Source organism: Petaurus breviceps, unplaced genomic scaffold (genome assembly GCF_028583685.1).
Source record: "Petaurus breviceps papuanus isolate PSGF00001 unplaced genomic scaffold, PetGlider_PUasm1.0 90925, whole genome shotgun sequence".
In the NCBI taxonomy this organism is placed as follows: Eukaryota; Metazoa; Chordata; class Mammalia; order Diprotodontia; family Petauridae; genus Petaurus; species Petaurus breviceps.
The window spans coordinates 9,524,675-9,549,604 of NW_027187380.1; the positions used below are offsets into that span (position 1 = coordinate 9,524,675).

Genomic DNA, 24,930 nt, shown 5'->3' on the forward strand with positions numbered 1-24,930 from the left:
ACACAGCCAGGTGTTTCTGGGTGGATACTAAGTGTCTGAGCCTGGATTCCATCCCCAGGTCTTCTCAACACTGGAGCCAGTGCTCTTACTCGCTGTGCTACCTGGCCGCCCCTAGAATGCTGATTTCTTGTCACCAAATCTTTGGTGCTCTCATTGTCTCAATTAGAGGTTCTGCAATGAAAGACTTGATCAAGACAAAGCTTTAAAGTTAATATTATTTTTTAATCGTAATCACAAATAATTTTTAAGTGGGTTTATTTTTCACATAAATATTTCTCAAATCCTTGAATCCACAACTTCAAACCTACATCTTTACTTTTGTCCTGTAGACTCCAGGATGTAGGTGCCATTTTCTGGTCCACATTTCACTCAGAAATGAGCTGAAGAGCTATCTCTGTGTCTCCCCCAGGCCTGTGCCCGGACCTTAGCAGTTGTTAGATTCACAGATTTTTAGAGCTAGGATGCACCTTAGCGGTCATCTACACAACCCACACCCCAAAAAGGAGCCCCACTACACCCAACATCATCCAGCCCAAGCTTAAAGTCCTCCAATGAGGAGGAACCCACTAACTCTTGAGACAAACCATTTCACTTCAGGATAGCTCTCCTTGTTTTGCATTTGATCCATTTCACCACTCATGTTCAAGATCTCTTCTTCTGAGTTTATTTAATGTATGAAGTTGAAGCTAAGTTGTGGATGGCTTTAAAAATCAAACAGAGACATTTACATTTTATCCTAAAAGCAACAGAAAGCCAGTGGAGTTTATTTTGAGTAAAGTAAGGAGACAGTCAGATTTGCATTAGGAAAATCACTTTAGCAGCTGTAGGGGATATGAATTGGAATGGGAAGAAACTTAAAGCAGAGACACCAATTTGAGGCAATCAATACAATAGTCTACCAGGACACATCCTTGCTGACTGGAGCTTTATTAAGTCAAGTCAACTAGTATTTATTAAGTGTGTGCCAGGCACTGTGCTAAGCACTGGGAATACAAAAAAAAAAAAAAAAGGCAAAAGACAGTTCCTACTCTCCAGAAGCTCACACTCTAATGTAGATAATAGGCGAACAAGTATATACAAACGAAATATATTCAGGATAAACTAGAGATAATCAGCAGGAAGGTGTTTAGCACTAAGGAGGATAAAGAAAAGCTTCTTGTAGAAGTTGAGATTTTGTGGGGACTTGGGGAAAGCCAGGGCACATGGGTAGTGCAGTGGATAGAGCACTGGGGTCTGGAGTCAGGGAAGACACATACTAGCCACGTGACCCTGAGCAAGTTACTTAACCCTTATTGACTCAGTTTCCTCATCTGTAAAGTGAGCTGGAGAAGGAAATGGCAAACCACTCCAGTATCTTTGCCATGAAAACCCCAAATGGGGTCACAAAATATCAGACAAGACCAAACAACAACAGGGATACTTGGAGGTAGAGGAGGGAGACAATTCCAGACATGAGGAATAGGCAAAGAAAATGAACATGCAGGAGATGGAATGTCTCATGTGAGGAATTAATTTAAATTTCTAGTTATGGTTTTTCTTATTTAAAATTCAGTTCATTAATCCTCTTTTTTTCTATTTTAATATAAATGTAGCCCTCTCCCCAAAGTGGGCTTGGCAGTCCTTAAGATAGCCCTATAATGCTGTGTATGGATAGAAAAATATGACTCCTGACTAGCTAAGAAGCTTCAGGGAAGGAAATGGAGGGGGAGGAAAATGTGTACTTCAAAGGTCAAACAAGATACCTTCCACCTGTCTTCCATTAGCTGGCATGTGGAGTCTTGTTTTTTCACCAATTAGTAGTCATCATCTCTCTACCCATACACAGCATTATATGGTCATATCCTTGAAAGGATTTCTCTTTCATATAATTGACCTTTTTCTAGGATGTTTTGTGACCCACTTCAGGTCACATCATTATGCAATCTCTGTTTAATTTTGCATATTTTGCCTATATTCCCTGTATCCAACTCTGTTTTGCTGCATTATGTTCTACTGGGGGTGTGTTTAATACTTCCGCTTTTTTCACATTTATTTATAATTTCTCTATGCCCAAGGACATGATCTATGTTTGTGAAAATATTGATAATATTAATAGGTATATTTTTAAATGTTTCCATTCAAAAGGTGCCATATGTTGTATTTTTCTCCTCTTATTTCCTTCACATTGATTTTTATTCCCTTCCTCTTCTAAGTCACTGCTTTGTCCCTGTAATCGGTTTGCTTAGAGTATTTTGATGGTAGCTGTTTTCCACATGTTCTCCATATCTTTACTTTATTCACATCTCCTATCCCAAGTTCTTTAATTTTACTTAAGTTATTTTTTTCTTTTTATTAGGTATTCCTCATTCTTTTGACCTTTTCTTTTCCCTGCCTACTAAGTATGTTGTTCAAAAATTACCCCTTCCTCCTCACCAACCTCTTGGTTTAAGTAACATTCTTCTATAGGCCCTTCCAAGAAGTATTCATGTATTCTGTCCTCATTCCTATCCCCAATCTATTCTTTTTCTTTTTTTCCCACTTAATAGTACTCCAATTATATGTAAAGACAGTTTTCTACAGTCACTTTTATAAGATTTTGAGTTCCAAATTTTTCTTCCTTTCTCCCCTCTCCCCTCCCCAAGATAGAATGCAATGTGACATGGGCTATATGTGTACAGTCATATTAAACATATTTCCACATTAGTCATTTTGTGAAAGAAACAAAACAAAAAGGAAAAACCACAAGAAAGAGAAACCAGTATGCTTCCATCTGCATTCTGACTCCACAGTTCTTTCTCTGGATGTGGATATTGTGAGTCTTTTGGAATTGTCTTGGATCATTGTATTGCTGAGAAGTTGCCCATCAAAGTTGGTCATCGCACAATGTTGCAATGTGTACACAATATATACAATGCTCACCTTGTTCTGCTCACTTTGCTCAGTATCAGTTCATATATGTCTTTCCAGGTTTTTCTGAAATCTGTCTGCTCATCATTTGTTACAGAACAGTAGTATTCCATTACACATTTATGTACCATAACTTGTTCAGCCATTCCCCAAATGATGGGCATCCCCCTGAATTTCCAATTCTTTGCCATCATAAAAAGAGCTGCTATATTTTTGTACATGTGGGTCCTTATCCTTTTATGATCTCTTTAGGATAAAGACCTAGTAATCGTATTACTGGATTAAAGGGTATGCACAGTTTTCTAGCCCTTTGGGCATAGTTCCAAACTGCTCTCCAGAATGGTTGAATCAGTTCATAACTCCACCAACACACCAGTGTTCCAATTTTCCTGCATCTTCTCTAACATATATCCTCTTCCTTTTCTGTCATATTAGCCAATCTGATGAGTATAAGGTGGAACTTCAGAGTTCTTTAAATTTGCATTTCTCTAATCAACAGTGATTTAGAGCATTTTTTTTCATATGAATATAGATAGCTTTAATTTCATCTGAAAACTGCCTGTTCATATCCTTTGATTATTTATCAATTGGGGAGTGACTTGTATTCTTACAAATTTGACTCTGTTTTCTCCATATTTTAGAAATGAGAGCTTTATCAGAGAAACTGGCTAGAAAAATGGTTTTCCAGCTTTCTGCTTCCCTTCTAATCCTGGTTACACTGGCTTTGTGCAAAATTTTTTTAAAATTTAATGTAATCAAAATTATCCATTTTGCATTTCAAAATGTTCTCAATCTCTTGCTTGGTCATAAATTCTTCCCTTCTCCATAGATCTGACAGGTAAACTAGTCCTTCCTCTCCTAATTTGCTTATGGTAGCACTCTTTATGTCTAACTCCAAATTTATTCTTAACTCCCATTCATGGACATACTGTAACTTAAGCAGCAAGGTGGTACAGTTGATAGACAGAGCACTTAGCTTGGAGTCAGGAAGACCTGAATTCAAATTCAGCCTCAGACACTTACTAGCTATGTGATCCTTTCCTCATCTGCAAAATGGGGATTACTGTACCTACCTTACAGGGTTGTTGTGAGGATCAATTGAGACAATTATATTTAGCCCAGTGCCTGGCACGTAGTGCTACATAAATGTTAACTATTTGTTATTATTAATATTATTCTTTAGTCAATGTCCTTCATGAGACAAAGCTTCTTAGATACCGAATTTATTTTGTTTATTTTGGTAGTGTATCTCCTGCTGTGCCTCATTTTTGGAAATACCAATTCATCAAGGAAATTGTAGGAGTCGTTCTGCATCCCAAGTCAAAAGTCCTACCTGTACCATGATCACTAACCACTTCTAAGGTGCAGTTATCCTGTCTCTGATTCTGTGTTCTCTCCTTCCCTGCTGAATGCTGGCTGGCCCCAGTAATCCCTAACATCCTCTCTCCTGAACTAGAAGGGTCTTTCACCTAGCTACTTGTAAAATTTACTTGGTATTGATTCTGAAATTTAATCAACATATGACTTTAACATTTCTCTAACAGTCATCTGGATTCATCCAACAGAATTCTGTTGTATATATTCAAAAATTCTTATAGTAGTCCTATAGGATTATATTCAGGTTTCTTTTCATCATATTCTTATAAGATACTTGTTATCTTTACATCATTTTTGTAGAACTTGCCTTTAAGGTGAGTCACTCTGGCTTCCATAAAATTCATGTGTTCTTTAAAGGTTAATAGTATCTTTTGCTTATCTTCTGTCAAAACTCTTCTAATATTGTATTTCTAAGGTCTAAATCTGTCATTTGGTCAGAACTTGTACCATTTCTCTACTGTGTTCTAAATTCTTGGTTGTTGTGTCTTCTAATTAGAGAGCTCTGATTTCTGACCCAATTGCCCTCCCAATCACTTATTTTAAAGTTTATTGCTCCTTTGGATGATTTTAGAATTTCTGGTTGTTACTCTGTGATCTTTGAGCACATGCAAAGTTCTTCCTTTCATTAAAGGGTACCAGTTCATGTTCTTTTCAAAGTGTTTTGACCTCATTATTTCAGTCTCTGGATCTCACATTTAATTTAATGGCTTGGGAGTGAGACATATCCAGCCTCTCTCTAGGAATTTTTACATCTCTGCCTTTTTCTTTTATTTTCAATAACTTGATTCTGACTTCCCTCTTCACTTCCCCTTCCCATACTGCATAGACCCCTGAAGCTGATATACTTCAATCTTCTGAGGTCAGGGTGTCCCTGTTGGTTACTGCCCAAAACAAATTCTACAAGGAAAGACAGACCTCATCAGGATCCTTCTTTCTCTGGCATGAACATGACTTCTTCAGCAAATTCAGCATTGCCTTGTCTTCCATTACATATATATGCTCCTTCCAAGAAAAGGGCTTAGAGAACCAAGAGTGGAATTGTTAGGAGGTGTCTTGTTTTCTAATGTCACAGGGAAAGTGAAACTGCCTTTGCTTAATCATAGCGAGTGTGAATTTAGTTGGAAGAAAGGTAATCCCTTGGCTAACTTGGTGGCAATCCTTGGTCCTTGGATGCAGATAAGGAAAAGTCTTTAGCCATGGAAGAAAAAGGTAGCCTCTGAATAGAGGTCTCTAAAAGGGCAAACATTTGGTATTACCCTTTGCATTGGACTCAGGAAAAGTTCTGGCTACTGAAACAGGGAACACTGAATGAGTGGTGCCATGGGCTGCCTCTCAATGTCCAGTTAAGTCCTAAGAAATGAGGGTTATGACCTTAGCTACATTATTATCAACCAATTAATAAACATTTATTAAGTACCTACTATGTGCGAGCCACTGTGCTAAGTCTAGGGATACCAAAACAGTATCTGCCCTTAAGGAACTTATAGCCTAATGGGGGAGAGAACAGACAAATAAATATACAAAGCAAGCTATATACAGGATAAATAGGAATTAGTGGAGAGAAGGTACCAGAGTTAAGAGGGGTTAGGAAGGCTTCCTATAAAGGATGGGATTTTAGTTGGGACTTAAAAGGAAGCCAGGGAGGTCAGTAATCACAGTGGAGATTATACCGAACACAGGGGACAGCCAGAGAGAATGTCTGGAGCATCTTGTTCGTGGAACAGCCAGGAGGCCAGTGTCACTGGATCAAAGAGTACACATCAGGGAGTAAGGTGTAAGAAAGACTGGATAGGTAGGAGTGGGCTTTAAATGACAGAGCATTTTGCATTTGATCTTAGAGACAATAGGAAGCCACTGGAGTTTACTGGTTATGGAGTTCACATAATCAGACTTGTGCTTTAGGAACATCACTTTAATAGGAGATTGGAGGATGTATTAGAGTAGGGAGGCACAATAGTCCAGGTGTTAGATGATGAGAGCCTGCAACAGGTTATGGCAGTATTAAAGGAGGGGGATGAATTTGAGAAACGTTAAAAGGTGAAATTGACAAGCTTTGGTCACAGATTGAATATAAGGGTTAAGAGATAGTGAAGAGTCCAGTATGACTAGGTTGTGAGAAGGGAATGGGAGGATGATGTTGTCCTCTAGTAATAGGAAAGATGGGGGCATAGGGTTTAGGAGGAAAGATAATGATTTCCATTTTGGAAATACTGAATTTAAAACGTCTACTGGATATCCAGTTCAAGATGTCTGAAAGGGGCAGGAGCCAAGATGGGGGAGTAAGCAGTAAATTACTATTACTCTCCCTTACTAACCTCTTAAAAAACAGAGAATAGCAGTCCAGGAAAAATCCTGGAACAGTGGAGCCAGAGGAAAGATGGGTGGAACAATCTTTTAGCCCAGGAAACTTGGAGGATTAGCAAGAAAGATCTGTCTCACTCTGGTGAGACTCACTCACTCATATGCCTTATCATAGCCAGGAGGAGCAGCATACTCCAGTATGGAGAACCAACCTGCACTGGTGCAACCCTAGGCAGGTATCTTCCAGAAGCAGACCTACCCATGCTTTCAGTGCAGCCCCAGGTAGGCAGGTGTCCTCCAATGGCCAGACTCCCATGCACTTCAGTGTAGCCCCAGGGAAACCCCACCTGGCCTCAACATATACCAGAAACCATTGCTAGGATCCCAGCTTGGCACTAGGTAAGCTGACTGACCCCTAGAGTCCCCAGCTGCTAGCACCTGAAGCCCCAACACCCAAAGTCCAGGCCCCTCATCCCCAGCACAAGAAGCCTGGGACAGTGCCCCTGTACTCCATCAAGGGAGCTTAACCTTAAAAGCTAGGAAATAGGCAAACAAAATGAACAAAAAGCAAAAACAAACACTGACCACAGAGAATTATTACAGTGACAGGGAAGATCAAAGCACAAACTCAGAAGAGGATGACATTTTCAATATACCTACATCTGAAACCTCAAAGGGGAATATGAATTGGCCCCAAGCCCAAAAAGTCTTCTTAGGAGAACTCAAGAAGGATTTTAAAAGCCAAAGGTAGAAGAAAAACTGGGAAAAGAAATGAGAAGTATACAAGAGAGTCAACAGCTGGGAAAAGGAAAGACAAAAATTGACTAAAGAAAACAACTCCTTAAAAACACAACTGACCAAATGGAAAAGGAGGTACAAAAATGCAATGAAAAGAAGAACTCCTTAAAAAATAGTATTGGCCAAATAGAAAAGAAGGTACAAAAGCTAACTGAAGAAAACAATTTGTTAAAAATTAGAATTGGGCAAGTGGAAGCTAATGACTCTATGAGACATCAAGAATCAGTCAAATAAAATTTTAAAAATGAAAAAGTAATAGAAAATGTAAAATACCTCATTGGAAAAACAAATGACCTGGAAAATACATCCAGGAGAGATAATTTAAGAATTATTGGTCTACCTGAAAGCCACTATCAAAAAGAGCCTAGTCATCATCTTTCAAGAAATTATCAAGGAAAATTGCCCTGATATTCTAGAACCAGAGGGTAAAATAGAAATTGAAAGAATTCACCAATCACCTCTTGAAAGAGATCCCAAAATAAAAACTCCAAGAAATATTGTAGCCAATTTCAGAATTATCAGGTCAAGGAGAAAATACTGCAAGCAGCCAGAAAGAAACAACTTAAATATCATGGAACCACAGTCAGGATTACACGGGACCTAGCAGCTTCTACATTAAAGGACTGAAGGGCTTAAAATATATTCCAGAAGGCAAAGGAGCTTAGATTACAACCAAGGATCAACTACCCAACTGAGCATAATCTTTCTGGAGAGGAGATAAACATTTGATGAAATAGGGAATTTCCAAATTTTCCTGATGAAAAAACCAGAGCTCAACAGAAAACTCGAACTTCAAATACAAAACTTAAGAGAAACATAAAAAGGTAAACAGGAAAGGAAAAAAACATGTTATTCTGTAAGGGTAAACTGTTTACATCCCTACAAGGGAAGATGATACTTATAACTCTTGAGAACTATGTATTACCACATTTAGAAGAGGTATACATATACAGAGGGTGTGGAAATAAGTTGACTTTGATGTGATGATAAAAAAACTGATTAAGGAGTGAAAAAAAAGGATTGTAATGGGAGAGGAAGGAGGAGACAGGGTAAATTAAATTACATCACATGAAGAGGCACAAAGACCTATTACAGTAGAGGGAAAGAGGGGAGGGAGGCAAGAACTATTTGAACCTTACTGACATCAGATTTGGCTCAAAGAGGAAATAACAGACACACTCACTTGGGTATAGAAATCTATCTTACCCTATAGGAAGTAGGAGGGGAAAGAAGAAAAAAAAATGGAGAGGGGGGCTGACAGAAGGGAGGGCAGATTGAGGGAGGTGGAGGTCAGAAGATGTCTGAAAAGTAGTTACAGATGTGAGAATGGAGATCAGCAGAGAGTTTGGGCAGGATAGGTAGATTTGAGAAATATCAGCATAGAAATGATAATTAAATCCATGGAAGCTGATGAAATCACAAAGTGAAAAAGTATGGAAGAAGAAGAGAAGAAGGCACAAGACAGAACCCTGAGGGATACCTACAGTTAGGAGGTGTGATCTGGAAGAGGATCTACCAAAGGAAACAGAGGAGAACCAGTCAGAGAGATAAGCCAGAAAGTGGTATCCTAAAAACCTAGAGAGAAGACAGTATTCAAGGAGGGGTGATTAACAGCATCAAAGGCTTCAGAAAAGATCAAGGAGAAAGAGGATAAAGAAAAACCACTGAATTTATTAACTATAGATGACTGATCCACAATGATAGCCAGTGACTACTAAAAGTATCATCTGTGCTATGGTCCTAGCATTTCTCCTGTTCATCACCATAGGTATATATTGGGAAACCCATAATGAACATTAAATAGTTAACAACCCCCTGGATCAAAGATGTCAAACATATGTCCCACATCACTCCTGTATTAGGACCAGATTAAACTGTAATGGGAAACACATAACAAAGTAAAAATACTAAAACAGGGGCAGCCAGGTAGCACAGTGAGTAAGAGCACCGGCTCCAGTGTCGGGATGACCTGTGGATCGAATCCTGGCTCAGACACTTAGCACCCACCCAGAAACACCTGGCCATGTAACCTTGAACAAGTTACTTAACCCCAGTTGCTTAGGGGCGGCCAGGTGGCTCAGCGAGTGTAATGGGAATGCAAATTTGGAAGATCTTCCCTGCCCCTAAAGTGCACCAGAAACATGGGGTGGGAGGCTTGTTTTTCAGTACTTTTTGATTGGCCAGTGGGTCAATAAGGTTGTTACATTCTCTGAGCCAGGAGAAGGCTATACAAGCCCTGACGTGTAGCTTTGTTTTGGGGCTCACTTTGAGAAGTGTTCTGTGATTTGATATGGATTCTGGGAAGCCGTTGTCCTGAGCCCCCCGGCTTTGAAAAAACCCAGATGTTGAAACCCAGATGTTGACTGGGTATGGATGTAATGGTTGGACAGTTTGAAATCTGTCTACTAGATCTGTTTCTGTGTACTTTGAAGTTCGGGGTGCTGACCTTTTCCCCTGAACAAGGTAAATGATATATGTCTGACTGATTAAAGTAAGCTTGTTAACCCATTTTGAGTTGCTTTCCTTTATCAAAGCAGATCCAAGAACCTGTATTGGCAGCAAACCCTGAGGACGCTTGGGGTGCTTGCTGCTACAGCGAGTAAGAGCATCGGCTCCAGTGTCAGGATGACCTGGGGATCAAATCAGGGCTCAGATACTTAGCACCACACCCAGAAATAACTGGCTGTGTAACCTTGAGCAAGTTACTTAACCCCAATTGCTTTAAAAAAAAATACTAAAACATAGGTAATATTACATTTTAAAACTAAGTCAATATGCAGCTCACAGGGTGTTTATGTATGGATTGATGACCCTTGTTTCTATTTCAGTTTGACACCACTGCCCTGGATATGGCTCTCATGATCAGACCAGGCAGAATCAACTGGGTCATTCACCAAAAGAGGCTTGTCCTAAGTTTCCTGTTAGCAAAAAAGGAAAAGATTTGTGTCATGAAATGGCGGGGGGGGGAGCATTCAAGCATTCTACTTGAGTCTATAATTTTTTTTTCCTGAATGTTACCCACCAAAATGGATTAAATCATTAAAATCCAGAAAACAAATAACAATACTGCCTCAATTCACTGACTTATTTGGTGCAATACCAATCAAAATATCAACAGGTTACTTTATAGAACTAGAAAAAAAATAATAATGAAAGCACCTGGAGGAATAAAAGGTCCAGAATCTAAAGAGAAATGACAAAGAGAAAGTGTTAAGAATGGGAGCCTATTAAGATCAGACCTAAAACTATGCTACAAAATAGTAATTCACAAAATTATTTAGCACTGGTTAAAAAGTAGATACGTTAATCAATAAACCAGTTTAGGCACACAACATACAGAAGCAAACACAGTAGCTTGATATTTAATAAACCTACAGGCTTCAGCTATGGGGATCTGTTGCACTGCAGTCATTTTTCAGTCATGTCCAATTCTTTGTAAAGCCATTTATGGGGAAAGGACTTGCTATTGGATGAAACCTGAAAAGTAGTCTGGCAGAAATTAGGTTCGGACCAACATCTCACACCACACATGCATTCATGACTTAAAAATATAAAGTCACTCCAGCAACAAATTCGAGAAGCAAGGAAGAAAATACCTTTCACTATGAAGGCGTAAAGTGTTCATGACCAAATAAATGATAAGGAAGATCACAGAAGATAAATGGACAACGTGTATTATATCAAATGTAAAAGCTTTTGCACAAAAAACAATGAGATAATTAGAAACAGGTAACTGAGAAAAAAAATTTTGCAGCAAGTTTCTCTGATAAAAGTCTCACATCCAAGAGATATAAGAAACTAATTCAAACTTATAATACCAACAGTCATTCCCCCCAAAATGGTCAAAAGATATGAATTATCAACAGCTATATAAAAAAATGTTTCAAATCCCTATCAAGTAGAGAAAACACAACTCTGAAATGCCACCTTATACCCATCAGATTAGCAAAGATGCCAAAAAATAGAAAACAACAATTGTTGGAAGGGTATGAGAAAACAGGCACACTAATGCACTAGTGGAGCTCAGAAGTGGTCTAGCCATTTGAGATTGCAATATGGAGCTATGCACCAAAAGGTTCTTGTCCTTTGTTCTTGAAGAGGACCAAAATGACATCACTATGCTGGAGTCAAGTTTCAATGTGTGGCTTATCAGACCAATACAAGGTCAAAATGCTATACCACAGTTTGGACAGAAACAGTCCGTGTGAACATCTGGGGTACATTCTCTAAATCTGCACATCCTGCATTTCTTTTGAGTTGTTTCAATTCTACTTTGCTCATAGAGCACAGCACCTTCTTTGATGTGGACATGCCATGCTGAACAGTCCTGTGGTAGTGTCTCCCATGTCACACAATCAATTTCAGAGTTCTTAAGAGAGACCCTGAGAGTGTCCTTGTATCACTTCTTCTAACCACTGTGCAAATGGTGTCACACCCTGTGTGAGTTCTCCATAAAATAGTCTTTTTGGCAAGCACATGTTTTGCATTCAAACAATGTGGCCAGACCATCAGAGTTGCATTCTCCGAAGCAGAATTTGAATGCTTGGCAGTTTAATTTGAGTAAGGATCTTAGTGGCTGGTACCTTATCCTGCCAGGTGATCTTCAGAATCTTCCTAAGACAATTCAAATGGAAGTGATTCAGTTTCCTGGCATGGGGCTGATAGACTGTCCAAGTTTTACAAGCATACAACAATGAGGTCAGCACAACAGCTCCTTAGACCTTCAGTTTGGTAGGCAGTCTAATACCTCTTCTCTCCCACACTTTCCTTCAAAACCTCCCAAACACTGAGGTGGCTCTGGCAATGCATGCATCAAACTCATTATCAATGTGTACTGTACATTACTGGAAATCACACTACTAAGGTAAGTGACCTTATTCACAGCATATAAAACTTCTCCATTTGCTGTACCCAATGGTTCCACATATGGATGGTGTGGTGGTGGCTGATGGAGCACCCCTGTTTTCTTGGTGTTAATTGTTATGCCAAAATGAGCACAAGCAGCAGAGAACTGATTCATGCTTTGCTGTATCTCAGCTTCAGAGGCTGCACTGACTGCACAATCATCTGCAAACAAAATATCATGCACCAACACTTTGGTCTAGAATGCAATATGGACCTATGCACCAAAAGATACTAAACTAAGCGGACCCTTTAGCTCAATGATACAAGCAACAGTGCTATACATCAAAGAAAGAAAGGACATATTCACACAAAAATAGTCATAGTGGTGCCTTTGTTACAGCAAAGAATTAAAAACTACAGGTGTCCATTAATTGGCAATGGCTGAACAAATTATGGTATATGAATGTAATGGAATATTACTGTACCATAAGAAATGACAAAAGGAACAGTTTCAAAGTGAACTGTTGCATAATAAAGTAATCAGGACCAGAAGAATAATTTATACAACTTTTTTTTTGTAATTTTTTAAACTTAGATACAAAATAAGAAAAAAAGAAACAAACTTAAATACTAAAACTAAAATAGAAAAGAAGGAAAAAAAGTATTGCCATGTACACAGCAGAATATGAAAGCATTCAAAATATAGAGCAATAAATTTCCATTTCAAGAAAGCCTATATAATAAAAACTATGTATTGTGTTGAGAGCTGTCCATCTTCTTTTGCTTTCTTGTAACTTTTCTTTTGTGCTCTGCTGTGTATTTTTTACTTTATTCTTTCCCCCACCCCTTCCTCCCCACCCCCCAAGGGCTACAATTTAGCATGGAAGTATACACATATACATACACCTATGCACATATATATATATATATATATAAACACATATATGCCCATACACATTCATATGCATCTATGTAAGACTGTGCTATACTTATTTATCCTGTTTCTCTGAGGGTGGATAACCTCTTCTTTCATAAGTCCAGGTCTTTCGATATTTTTCCAAGTCTACCAACTCATCATTTTCTACACCACAGCAATACTCCCACCTTAAACTATCCAGTTGTTTTAAATAGTCCAAAATAACATTGATAAATATAGCTGACACATAGTATAGTTTCCCTATTATTCTCTTTTGATTAAATCTATTTTAGTCCTAACTTTGTCCAAGATCATGATTACCACCCCTGCTTTTTCTCTAACAATTTCTACTCCTGATCTTTATGTTTGTGAGTATCTCTAATTTCTTATCCCTCCTAGCTCCTCTACTTCTATCCACTACCTTGCCTATTACTTAACCTAAATCCCCCACAAGGATCCCTCCCTTATCCTACCATTCTCATTAATCTGAACATCCTCCTATACCACCCTTATTTCCTCACCTTCCCCTCTAAAGATCCCTCCTTTATCCTCTCTCCCCTCCCTATCCCCTTAGCATTTTATTTCTTTCAAAATTTAGAAGACATTTATAATTTTCTAGATATATATATGTAATGTTCCCTTTTGAACCCATTCCTGATGAAAGTAGCTTTCCAGAAATACCAGCCCTCCTTCCCCATCATCTAATTCCTCTGTGTCAGTTCTTTCTCTTGTATCTCATTGATATAAGATAATTACTCTTTTTAGCTGTTCCTAAATAGTTTTACTTTTTAAAAAGATATTATACTCAGATCTACCCCAGTCTTTATTATGTGCTACCCAATTTCTAATAACAGTCTTAGACATACATTTTACATACATAAAAGGTAAACAGTCTATCCTTATTGAGTCCCTTGTAAGTAGTCTTTGGTGTATATACCTTATTTTTCTCTTGGCTTGTGTATGTCAAATCTTATTTAAGTTCGTTTGCTTTTTTTTTTATAAACAAAATCCTGAAAGTCTGATAACTCATTAAATATCCATTTTTTTTTCATTCAGGATTATGCTTAGCTTTGCTGGGTACAATATTTTCATTTGGAACCCCAGTTCTACTCTTTGATAAATTGTGTTCCAAGATTTGTGGTCTTTTAGTGTCACTACCTCTGTCTTGTGTGATTTGAATTGTGGAGCCGCCATATTCAAATTTTTTTTGTCTTGTCACTTGTGATATTTTGTCCTTGAGCTGGAGGTTCTGGAATTTGACTATGATATTCCTTTGGTTTCCCTTGTAGGATCACTTTCAGTGGACTTTTTTCTATTTCTACTTTCCCTCTTGTTCTAATGTTTCAGGACAATTTTCTTTAATTATTTCTCGTATTATTGTATCGAGATTCTTTTTTTGATCATAGATTTCAGGGAGTCAGATTATTCTTGTTTTCTTTTCTTGATCTGTTCTCCAGATCAGTTGTTTTTCTTCTGAGTTCTTTCACACTTTTCTATTTTTTCATTCTTTATATTTTGTTACTTCTTGGTAACTTCATTAGCTTCCCCTTGCCCAATTCTGATTTTCAAGGAGTCATTTTCTTCCTTAAGATTCTGGATCTCCTTTTCTAATTGGTTGACTTTCTTTTCATAATCTTCTGGTTTTTCCTATATTGTTGTTGTTTTTTTTAGTTTTTCCTCAATCTCTCCTACTTGATTTTTAAAATCTTTTTAAGTCCTTTGAATTCTTTTTAGGCAGGTGAACATTTGACATTACTCTTTGGAATAGAAAAGGGTTTCTTTGTTTCAGTATCCTCCTCTGAAGACACACCCCAGGTATTCTCTATTTCCAGAGTAATTCTCTATGGTTATAATCTTTCTCTTTTGCCTGCTATTTTTTTTTTTTAATTTGTAGCAACTTAGTTTTTGTAACCACCTCTAGCCCTGGGGCGTGAGAGATAATGCCTCTGGCCTCAGATCCTCCTTCAGTTCTCCCCTCTGGCATGGAACCAAAACCAAGACCTCCGGCCTCCTTTAGTGCCCACAGACAGCAGCTTCCCTGCCCCACTGCTTCTGCACTCAATGGGTGTGTGCTGTTCCTTTTTGCCCTAGACCATGTTTCCACAGCACAGCTGTATCTGGCCTTCCGTGTCAGCAGAGGTTTCTTCAATCTTCCTCCGTTGGGCCTCTGCCCAACTCCCCTCACTGTCCTGGGGGTAAAAGTACCTGTGACTGGGACCAAAGCAGCTTTCCAACCCAGCTAACCCCAGGGCTTGCTGCTTGTTGTTAAAACAGCCCTAGCCTAGAGGTGTTTACTCTTCCCACGTATCAAACCTTGGTCTGGGATGTTTCTTCAGATCTTCTATTGTCCCAGGAGGACCACTATTTTTCCCCTACTCTTATTTATTTTTACAGTTCTATGTTTGCCCTGAGGTGTTATTATTATCTTGTTTGTGAAGAAAATATGGATAGCTTAGAATTTTCTGACCTCCTCTGCCATCTTCCCAGAATCCTTTTAACATAATACAACTTTGAAAGAACTTAAGAACATTGAATTAATTCAATGACAAATCATGATTCCAAAAGAACAAAAATAAAACATGCTGCTTACTTCCTGACAGAGCTCAGATGGACTCAAGCTGCAGAATGAGACAAACTTTTAGATAAAGCTAACATGGGAATTTGTTTTGCTTAACTCTTTGTATTTGTTACAAGAGCTGTGTTTCTCAATTGTTTTTTTCCAATTCAGGGGTAGATGGGGAGATGGAAGGGAAGAACTAGTAATAGGGTGAACAAAAAAAACTTTTAAAAGAAAGAAAAAGATGAGTCACTGAAGCATTTTTTCATGCACAGAAAAGAACAGGCCAGAAAGAATCAGATAGGGCTGCTTTGAAAGTCAAATGTTGAACTGACTATATATTTTAAAAGAAAAGCAAGCTAGACATAATAGAATCTGCAGTTCCATATACAATCCTCTTTTTCTGTTCTACTACATGTGGAAATGCTCATTTTATTTGGTGCTAAACTCAGAATTTAAAATAATTTTTTTAAAACCCCAGGGAGCTACATCTCTTACTGTCGTTTCTCTTTTAGGGTCTTTCCTCTTTTTACCTGCACTATTAAACTTACTGGCCACACAAATGGCAAAACATATTGACATTGTTAACAAAAACATAAATATTTACAATGTTTTAGCTATGAGAACCATTACAGAGTGACCTCCAACCATACCTGTAACTACAGATGACCTCTCCCTCTTTTTGAAAACATAATTTTTAACATTTAATTTAATCAAGGTGCCAAGCTAAGCAAATTCATCTTATGAATTCTCTTCATCCTCTTCACAAGATGATTAAAACATTTCCATCAGGAAAGAAGCCTCCTCCATCTCCTTTCTGTCATCTATAATTGCTCTCAAGTCATAATTTTTTACTATCTTCAGATTCTTTTCATGCAAAATTCTCTTTAATGTTTCTTCATAAAATAAGTTGACAATTTCCCCAAGAAAGACATTTTTCCCCTTTTTTCCCCATCTTCTCCACAGTTTTACTCAAGTCACCTCTGTTAACTCTGTTTTCAGTTTCTCAAAAACTGTCAAATCCTAAATATTCCATCTGGCTTTTAAAGCTACAGTTAACAGTAACTATAAAATCTGTAGGAGAGACTATTGCAACAGATGACACATTTAAAAGGCAATGAAAACATACTCCATACTTAACTGGTCCAGGGACTTGAAGCATTTACCCAATTTCCCGGTCACCAATAAGGTATTAAAAACTCAGCACAAAAGCACTTGGGGCTCCTTAGACTTCATGGACTTCTCCCCTGCTGTACAAGTCAACAATCCCTTATAACCAGGAATGCCCCCATGGGGAGCTAAACCAATTCTACTTGCTCATTGCTGAGGAACCTTTCCATGCTATTGAGTAAAACTCTTTTGTTAAACTTTGTATGCTCTGTGACCATCTCATTTTGTTCTAATCTGGAGCCTAAACCATGAGGCCAGCCTGAGTCAGGCCTGACCTCAAACAGATGGCCTATGTAATGAGTGGAGGCAGCTGGAAAAGAGATGAGAAGGCCTCAAGAATTTTTGCAAGAAAGCTGACCTTTTCTTCTATAAATCATTTGTTCAGTTGTTTCAGTCGTGTCCAACTCTTCATGACCCCATTTGGAAGTTTCTTGGCAAAGATACTATAATGGTTTGTCATTTCCTTCTCCAGCTAAATTTACAGATGAGGAAACTGAGGCAAACCCCTAGTAAATGTCCAAGGCCAAATTTGAACTCAGGAAGATGCATCTTCCTGATGCGAGGATCCACTGCACCCTCTAGGTGCCCCTATATAGCTTATCTTTCACAATTATTTTTTACACTTGGGATAGTCTTTCATTTTGTGCCCTGTCCTATACCTTACTTTTTCCTAATTTCAAACAGTAGGGCCTAGGCCAGAATGTGAACATTTCTAAAAGAAGGAAACTGAAAGGAAATATCTATTATCTCTTTCCTTCTCAACTTCTTTTGCCCTCTGGAAAAGCAATGGCCTGGGTGATAAAGAGCTATCTCTCAAAACAACTCCTTTAGAGGCTTTGTTCTTTCATGCTAAACAGCTTAGCCAGGCCCAGCTTTATTCTTTCAAGCCAAAATATAAAGATAAAAGAATAAAAATTAAACTAGGAATTTTTTAATCCAGAGGAATCAATGACTTTCAAGTCTGTTCCCTAGAAATTAATATTCTGAATCCCCAGAGAAAGTCTAATATCCTGTATACAAATATAACCTATTCACATATGCCAGTAGGGAAGAAAGATTTGTTCTAGAAATAAAGAATTCAGGCTCACATAGTTCCACCTTTATTAGAACAGTCTGAATTTATTCAGAGTGCCAAGTTTCTCTAAGTTACTATCCCATACAAGCCATTTCCTTGTCAGCAATACCAACATCACTGCAAACAGCTCTCACTGAATGTTAGAGAACTTTTGACAGATGACACACTGAAGCCCAGAAAAGGACACCAAGAGTCATGGTTTTCACATAAGCCCTTCACCAGGGCCTTCACACTCCTTCCAGTAACTGCAATACTAAAGTCAAGGATCTGGTCAGGGTGGCTTCTTTGACATTATATACCTGTTACAGAAAGGGGAAAAGTCAGGAAGTATGGACTCTATTCCAGAGCTGGAGAATATCCATAAGTAAGTCAAAACCTTTCCAAACCTCAGTGTCTTTATCTCTAAAATGGGTACAATGCTTTTAGTACCTTCTTAACAGGGTGAAGGATAAGCTGGTTTGCTCAAATTTATAGACCACTTTATTTTACATTTTTGTTTTTCAGCACCTACCACTGTGCCTTGTACAGAATAGGCATATAACAAATGTCTCTTGAAATGAAAATTTAATTATCAAATCCAGTCTTATAGTTTCTGTCCAAGCTTTATCTACTGTTTACCCTAACTCCCTGCCACCATTTGTGAGGTAGTTTAATCACTGCTCATCTATAAGCTTTCCCAGAGGACAGGAGAACATGGACAAAGCAGAGAAGGTGGGAAATAGTTAGAGGGCAGCGAACTCAAATTAAAATTTAATTGAACCAAGTTTTGCCAGTTCTTAGTAACAGATAGGTTAACTAGAGTTAATGTGGCACCTCAGAGAGGAGCGAGAGCCAATGAAAACAAAAACTCGCGTTGAGTCTAATAGAAAGCAGCTGTGGTACAATAAGACGTGAAGTCAGAACGCTGAGCTTCTACTCCCAGCTCTTCCATTTACCGGCACATAACCTCTGAAACTCAGGTTCTTCATCCACAAAATGAGAATAATATTTCTCTACTTATCAAATGGGGTGTGGAAGGAAAATGCCTTCTCTCCCACATACAAATGTGAATGGTGATGATAATGGAGAGAAGATCAGGGATATTATTTCAGTGGTGGAAACTCCCACTGTAAAAACTATCTCCACTAATCAATTCAAATTAGCAACTCCTCTACAATTCGGTCTTAAAAAATCTAGGTGGTGCAGTAAAGAGAGCAACAGCCCTGGAGTCCGGAGGACCTGAGTTCAAATCTGGCCTCAAACACTTAACACAAAAACTAGCTGTGTGACCTTGGGCAAGTCACTTAACCCCAATTATCCTCCCCCCCAAAAAAGTGAGTACTTTTTTTGTACCCCTGAGTAGTACTGAGTAGCTCTGAGAGTACCTCCCTCCCCTTTGAGATATTTTTATGTCTTGTATGTGTCTCCCTCATTAGAATATGAGCACCTGGATGGTAGGGACTATGTTTTTTTCATTACTTTGTATCCCCAGAACTTAGCTCAGTGCCTGGAAAATCGCAACTTAATAAATGCTTGTTGACAAATAGCTAATATAATAATTTAAGATTTTCAAAGTACTTTGAATGTATGAAATTATTTGATCATCACAACAATCCTATAAAGTATGTGCTTTTATTATCTGCATTTTACATATGGGGAGACTGTGGCTAGGAGAGATTATGTGACTTACCCACGGTCACAGAGCTTATGTGTCAGAGGCAAAAATTTAGCTCAGGTCTTCTTAATTCCAAGGTTGACCCCTTATATACTATAGTCAGACTTTGAATAAATAATTAAGCACCTACGGGCACCATACTAAACAATGGGGAAACAAAGACAAAAAACCGTCCCTGATCTCAAGGAGCTCACAGTCTAATGCGGAAGACCACTGGAGAAAATCAACAGAAGGCAGAGATGAAGGAGGAGTGTATTCTAGGCAGGGGGGTCAGTAAAAATTCATGTAGTCAGGAGGAGAGTCTGTGTTGGAGGAACAACAGAAGGCCAAAGTCACAAGGCGGCTCCCAGGAACTCCAGGGCCTACTCTCCCTTCCAAGGCAAGATGCAAACTCCTCTATCTGTCCTTTAAAGCCCTTTACAACCAAGCTCCAGGTTATCTTTTAAGGCTTACTGCACATTTCTCTCTTTCACGTATTCTATCTTGCTACCAAACTGGCTTGCTTGCTATTCCTTTACACAATATCCCATCTCGTGGGCTCATGCTTCTACGCAGGCTGATCCCCACCCCTGGAACATCCTTCTCTCTCACCTCGGGCAAAGGGGACAGATTATGGTCTTAGAGTCAGAAAGATCTAAATTCAAATTCAACCTGAGACACTTAGTTGTGTATGACAAGTAAATCACTTAATCTCTTTCAGCCTCAATTTCATCTGTAAAATGAAGATAATAATACCAACCTATTTCCCAGAGTTGTTTCAAGAATCAAATGAGATAACATATATAAAATGCTTCACAAACCTAAATGTAAATCTATGTAAGTGCTATCTATTAGTTCCCTTTAAAGCTCAGCTCAAATGCCGTCTCCTACAAAAACCGATCCTGTTCACCCCAGAAATTTACTCTGTATAATTTTTTTAATCTGATTTTCTAGATATCTGTTGGCTTCCCCTCTCCCCCAGAGTTCTGCTCCATCCTTGAAGGCACAGAATTTTGTTTTTATATTCCCAGAACCTAGCACATCATCACTAGCATTTATATATTGATTTAAAATCTGCAAAGCACTTTACAATTATTATCTTATTTGACCTTCACCACAACCCTAGGACGTAGGTGCAATTATTATTCTCATTTACAGATAAAAAACTGAGGGAAAGAACATTTTCAGGGTCAAACAACTTAAATATGTGTCTGATATAAAATGAACTGAAATAAGATTATTATGTAAAGGGCTTTGTAAACAAGAGATATATAAATGTAATCTATTACTTGTTATAAGCAACAGATAATATATTAAAAGCTATAAAAACCCTTCACTGTTGCTTCCAATAATCACTCTGTTGGTGCTTCTGAAAAGATCAATGCAAATCTAATAATTCCTTCTACATCAAATCAAATAAATGTGGCTCTGCTAAAGGTGACCTCACTTGAAAGCAAATCTAATGTATGAAAATTTGGATTTTTTTATTTTGTAAAGTTTAAAATCAAACCTTAAAACAAGGGTTTTACTTGTATCTTTTCAGCAAACCCTGTAATCCATTAAAAAGGCTGTATGCAGAAATTTGACCTACACAAGCCCTTTCAGGAATATCTATTTTCTTTCATAGTAGTAATAATGTCTATATTTGCTAAGCATAAAACCATAAAGAACTGGCTTTCAAATCAGGCCAGTTCTGTTGGGTCACAATTTCTTTACCTGAAGTCCAAGATTTTACTTTTTAATATCTTGATAGTTTTATTTTAATATAATTGGTTTCCTTGGTAATCCTACATATTTTAAAACATTATTCTGAAGAAGGATCTCTAGACTTCCCTAGATTGCCCAAGGAGTTCAGGACACAAAAAAGGTGACCCCCATTGCCTTATGCTACCAAGCTCCAGTTTCCTCTCTGGACAATGGGCAAAGTATCATCTTCCAAGACCTTCTGGACCAAAGTAAACTATGGTTTCGACTCCAGCATCTAGAGCCCCCAGCTCATACAATTCCAGATGCAGCTAGGTGACTCAATGGACAGAGTGTCTGACCTAGAATCAGGAAGACCAGAGTTCAAATTCCACCTCTAACAATGACTAGCTCTTTGACCCTGGGCAAGTCTTTTAATCCCACTCAGCCTCAGTTTCTTCACCTGTAAAATGGCGTGGTGCCAATAATAGCACCTACCTCAGAGAGTTGTTGTGAGGATCAAATGAGATAACATATTGTAAAGCATTTTGCAAACCTTAAAGTGTTATGTAAATGCCAACTACTGTTATTATTATTATTATTATTATTACTATAGGAATAGGGCATAAGTATCACAGGCCCAGAAAAGCAGCTCTTCTCTACTTCCTGTCCCCCATTAAGTTTTCACATCCACTAAAGAGAGATATAGAAGTGAAAGGCACATTGAGTCTGACCACATTGATCTGTAGGTCACCTCTAAACTCTTGGGGTTACAGAATGAAAAGTGAGCCAACAACAGCCTTTCAGGAACTCTCACAGCCCACCTTCCTACCAGTCATGAACTTTGGCTGAAACACCAGCATGATGGAGGATGTACAAAGCAACTCTGGCAACTTCAAATCCTACTGAGTCACATCAATCTTCTCCCCAGCCTCTGACCAGACTCCATATAATGCAATTCAGCAGGAACACTGGTCACCCTGAGGGCTGGAAAATAAGTTAAAAACAACCCCAGTTCAGCCCTACAGTGCTTAATTAAAAGGCAACCAAACTTAATCTTATTTTGGGAGACGAGACAAAGCATATGTTATACCTGCAGGCAGCAGGTAGAGGGAAATTGAAGGCCGGGAATCTAGCTGCCAGAGACTAAGTGAAAAAGCCCTCAAGGGTGTATCCTTCCCTCTGCAGAAGGCCCTCCTCATTAACGGCAGGTATTAAATTGGATTGAAACAGATATGACAGAGATACAACCAATTCTGAAAAAGAGCAAGCCTAATGCAATAGGATTGACACTAATTTCTGAGTCAGAAAATTAGAGCTGATACTGGCTGAACTGAGTTAGGAAATTCAATGACAACCTCAGTTTCCTTATTTGTAAAATAAGAACCTGTAAAGTAGGATAATAACACCTGCACTATGCCTCAGAGAGATGCGAGAAAGGTGCTACATAACATGCTTTTTATAAAATCTGATGTAAGCCATTACAATCATTCTCAGCAGACAAAAGGGGGTCATTCTCAGCAGACAAAAGGGGGCTCCTTGTGAACATATCAGCAGAAAATCATAGATAAAGTCCCTAGACTGCAATGGAGGAAAGAAAGGCAAAGCAGAGTATCTGGCTTTCAGACATGAGGTCCTAGGAAGGAATAGGCGCATTGCACCATTTCCTAAGGACATCAAAAATTTAAAATATTGACTCAAACCAATAAAATAAAACTTCTTTGAGGCAGCTCTTGCTTCTTTATCTTTTTATCACAAGCATTCTGCATGCAGCATTTAAGAGATGTCTGGATTGAACAGGACAGCACAGTTAGTATACTTAAGTCTGCCCATCACCTCTTCTTTTCTGGTAGACCTTCACAACCTTCATCCAGGATACCCACTGTTAAAAAGTGGAATGAGGCAATGATGTAATGGAAAGAAATCTGGGACTTGAAATCTAGAGAGGCTGGTTTAGAGACTCATAACACACCTCTGGCACTTTTTCTAATTGTGCTGAATGAACAGGAAAACAGATATAGGGCGGAAAGAACCTCAGAGGTCATCCAATCCACCTTTCTTATTTTACAGTTGAAGTCAAGGAAAGTTAAGTGATTTGGCCAAGGTTACAAAGATAATTGCCAGACCCTAGGGTACTTAGTAGTATTCTACTCTACCTCTCTGTCTTCTAATGTGACCATGGACAAGTCACTTAACTGCTCTGTGCCTCAGTTTCTCCATCTAGAAAATGAAGATGATACCTAAGCACTTAGCTCACAGGTTTGTTGGAAAGAGCAAAGATGGGCATGTAAAATGCTTTGCACTGGCCCCACTGCTATCCCTTGAATTATTTTATTCCATCTTTTAGACACTCCATTTCTGGAATCCACGCAATCACTAGTTAGCCCCTACACCTGGAATGCTCTCCCCTCCTCAAATGACTTTCATGGCTTCCTTTAAGTCCCAGCTCAAACCTCACCTTCTACAGGAAGCCTTTCCCAATCCCCCTTAATGCTAGTACCTTCTTTCTACAGATTATCTCCAATATATAGTCTATACGTAGTTTTTATGTTGTCTCTTCCATCAGACGGTGAGCTCTTGGAGAGCAGGGAACTGGTCTTTTAATGTTTTTATCCCCGGCACTCACACTGGGACTGACACATATTAAGTGCTTAATTAATGCTTACTGGTTGTCTGGCTCCACAAATACCAGCTATTTTTATTGGAGGATCCGATTTCTGCAACCTGTTGACTTTCAGAACTTCCAAAGCGCGGTCTGTTTTGGAAACATCTCTGGAAATCACTTTCCCACACAAGAAGTGTGGCGGAAAATAAGGTGGCTCCACCTTCCAGCAGCAGGTGTCATTTCCTCAACGTAAGCCCAGGTGATGGGGAGGGGGAGCATTTTACACGAGAAGAAACCCAGGCACTCGCCGCCCAGGACCGCACGGCTAGCTCTAGCGAGCGTGGGAAGCCACGCACTCCTAGGACCCCGAGCGATGTATTCACTTAAGGCGGCCGAGACCTACACCCCACCTGAGCTGGGCAAACTCGGGCTCCGGAGTGGGAAGGGCGCACCGGCCACGTCAGGGCCGCTCCCCTCCACCCCCTACCGCGGCCCTCGGGTACCTGGGCACTGCCCGCTCCGCTCTGCGCCCTGCCCCGGGCTCACACCACCTACCTGAGCCCGCGCAGCCCCGGCGAGGGAGGTTGGAAAGTAGACACGGAGCCTAGAAGTACAGTGGGCAGGGAGTGCCCGAGGGACACCTGCCGGGACACCCAGCTGCGCACGCTGCCGCCTCACCAGCTTCTCCTCCCCTGCTTCCTAGTCAGCGCTAAAGCTGCTCTGCCGGCTGCGCGAGCCGCCCAGCCTCTTAAGTGAGTGCGCGCGCGCCGGCCTGGCGCCGTGGCGTTGCCCCGGCAACCGGATTCCGAACTACGCCGCTGGGGAAGGTGGCGTGGCGCAGCTGGGAAAAGCCTGAAGGGAAGGTGAAGGAGGAGCAGAGTTCTCCTCTTCCTTCTCACCCCCATCTGCAGTCCTGCTCTCCTCCTTGGCGATTTCTGGAGCTATGGCCCCGGCACTTTGGCACTGCCAGACAACCAAGGGGTTGTCTATCTATCCATCCCCGGGGCCTAAGAGCCCTTCCCATCATCGTCATTATTATTAATTATTATTATTATCGTTAGCATTAGCATTAGAATTAGCATTT

General features: G+C 39.4%; 1 protein-coding gene across 1 annotated transcript in view; it reads right to left on the bottom strand.

Moving 5' to 3' along the window:
* Positions 1-24,588, bottom strand: part of CYB561 (cytochrome b561) — a 35,101-nt gene extending 10,513 nt beyond the window's left edge. Inside the window, exon 1 of the mRNA XM_069076246.1 lies at positions 24,402-24,588. The gene's annotated coding sequence lies outside the window, so the exon portion shown is untranslated. The remainder of the gene's footprint in view (positions 1-24,401) is intronic.
* Between the last annotated feature and the right edge of the window lie 342 nt (positions 24,589-24,930).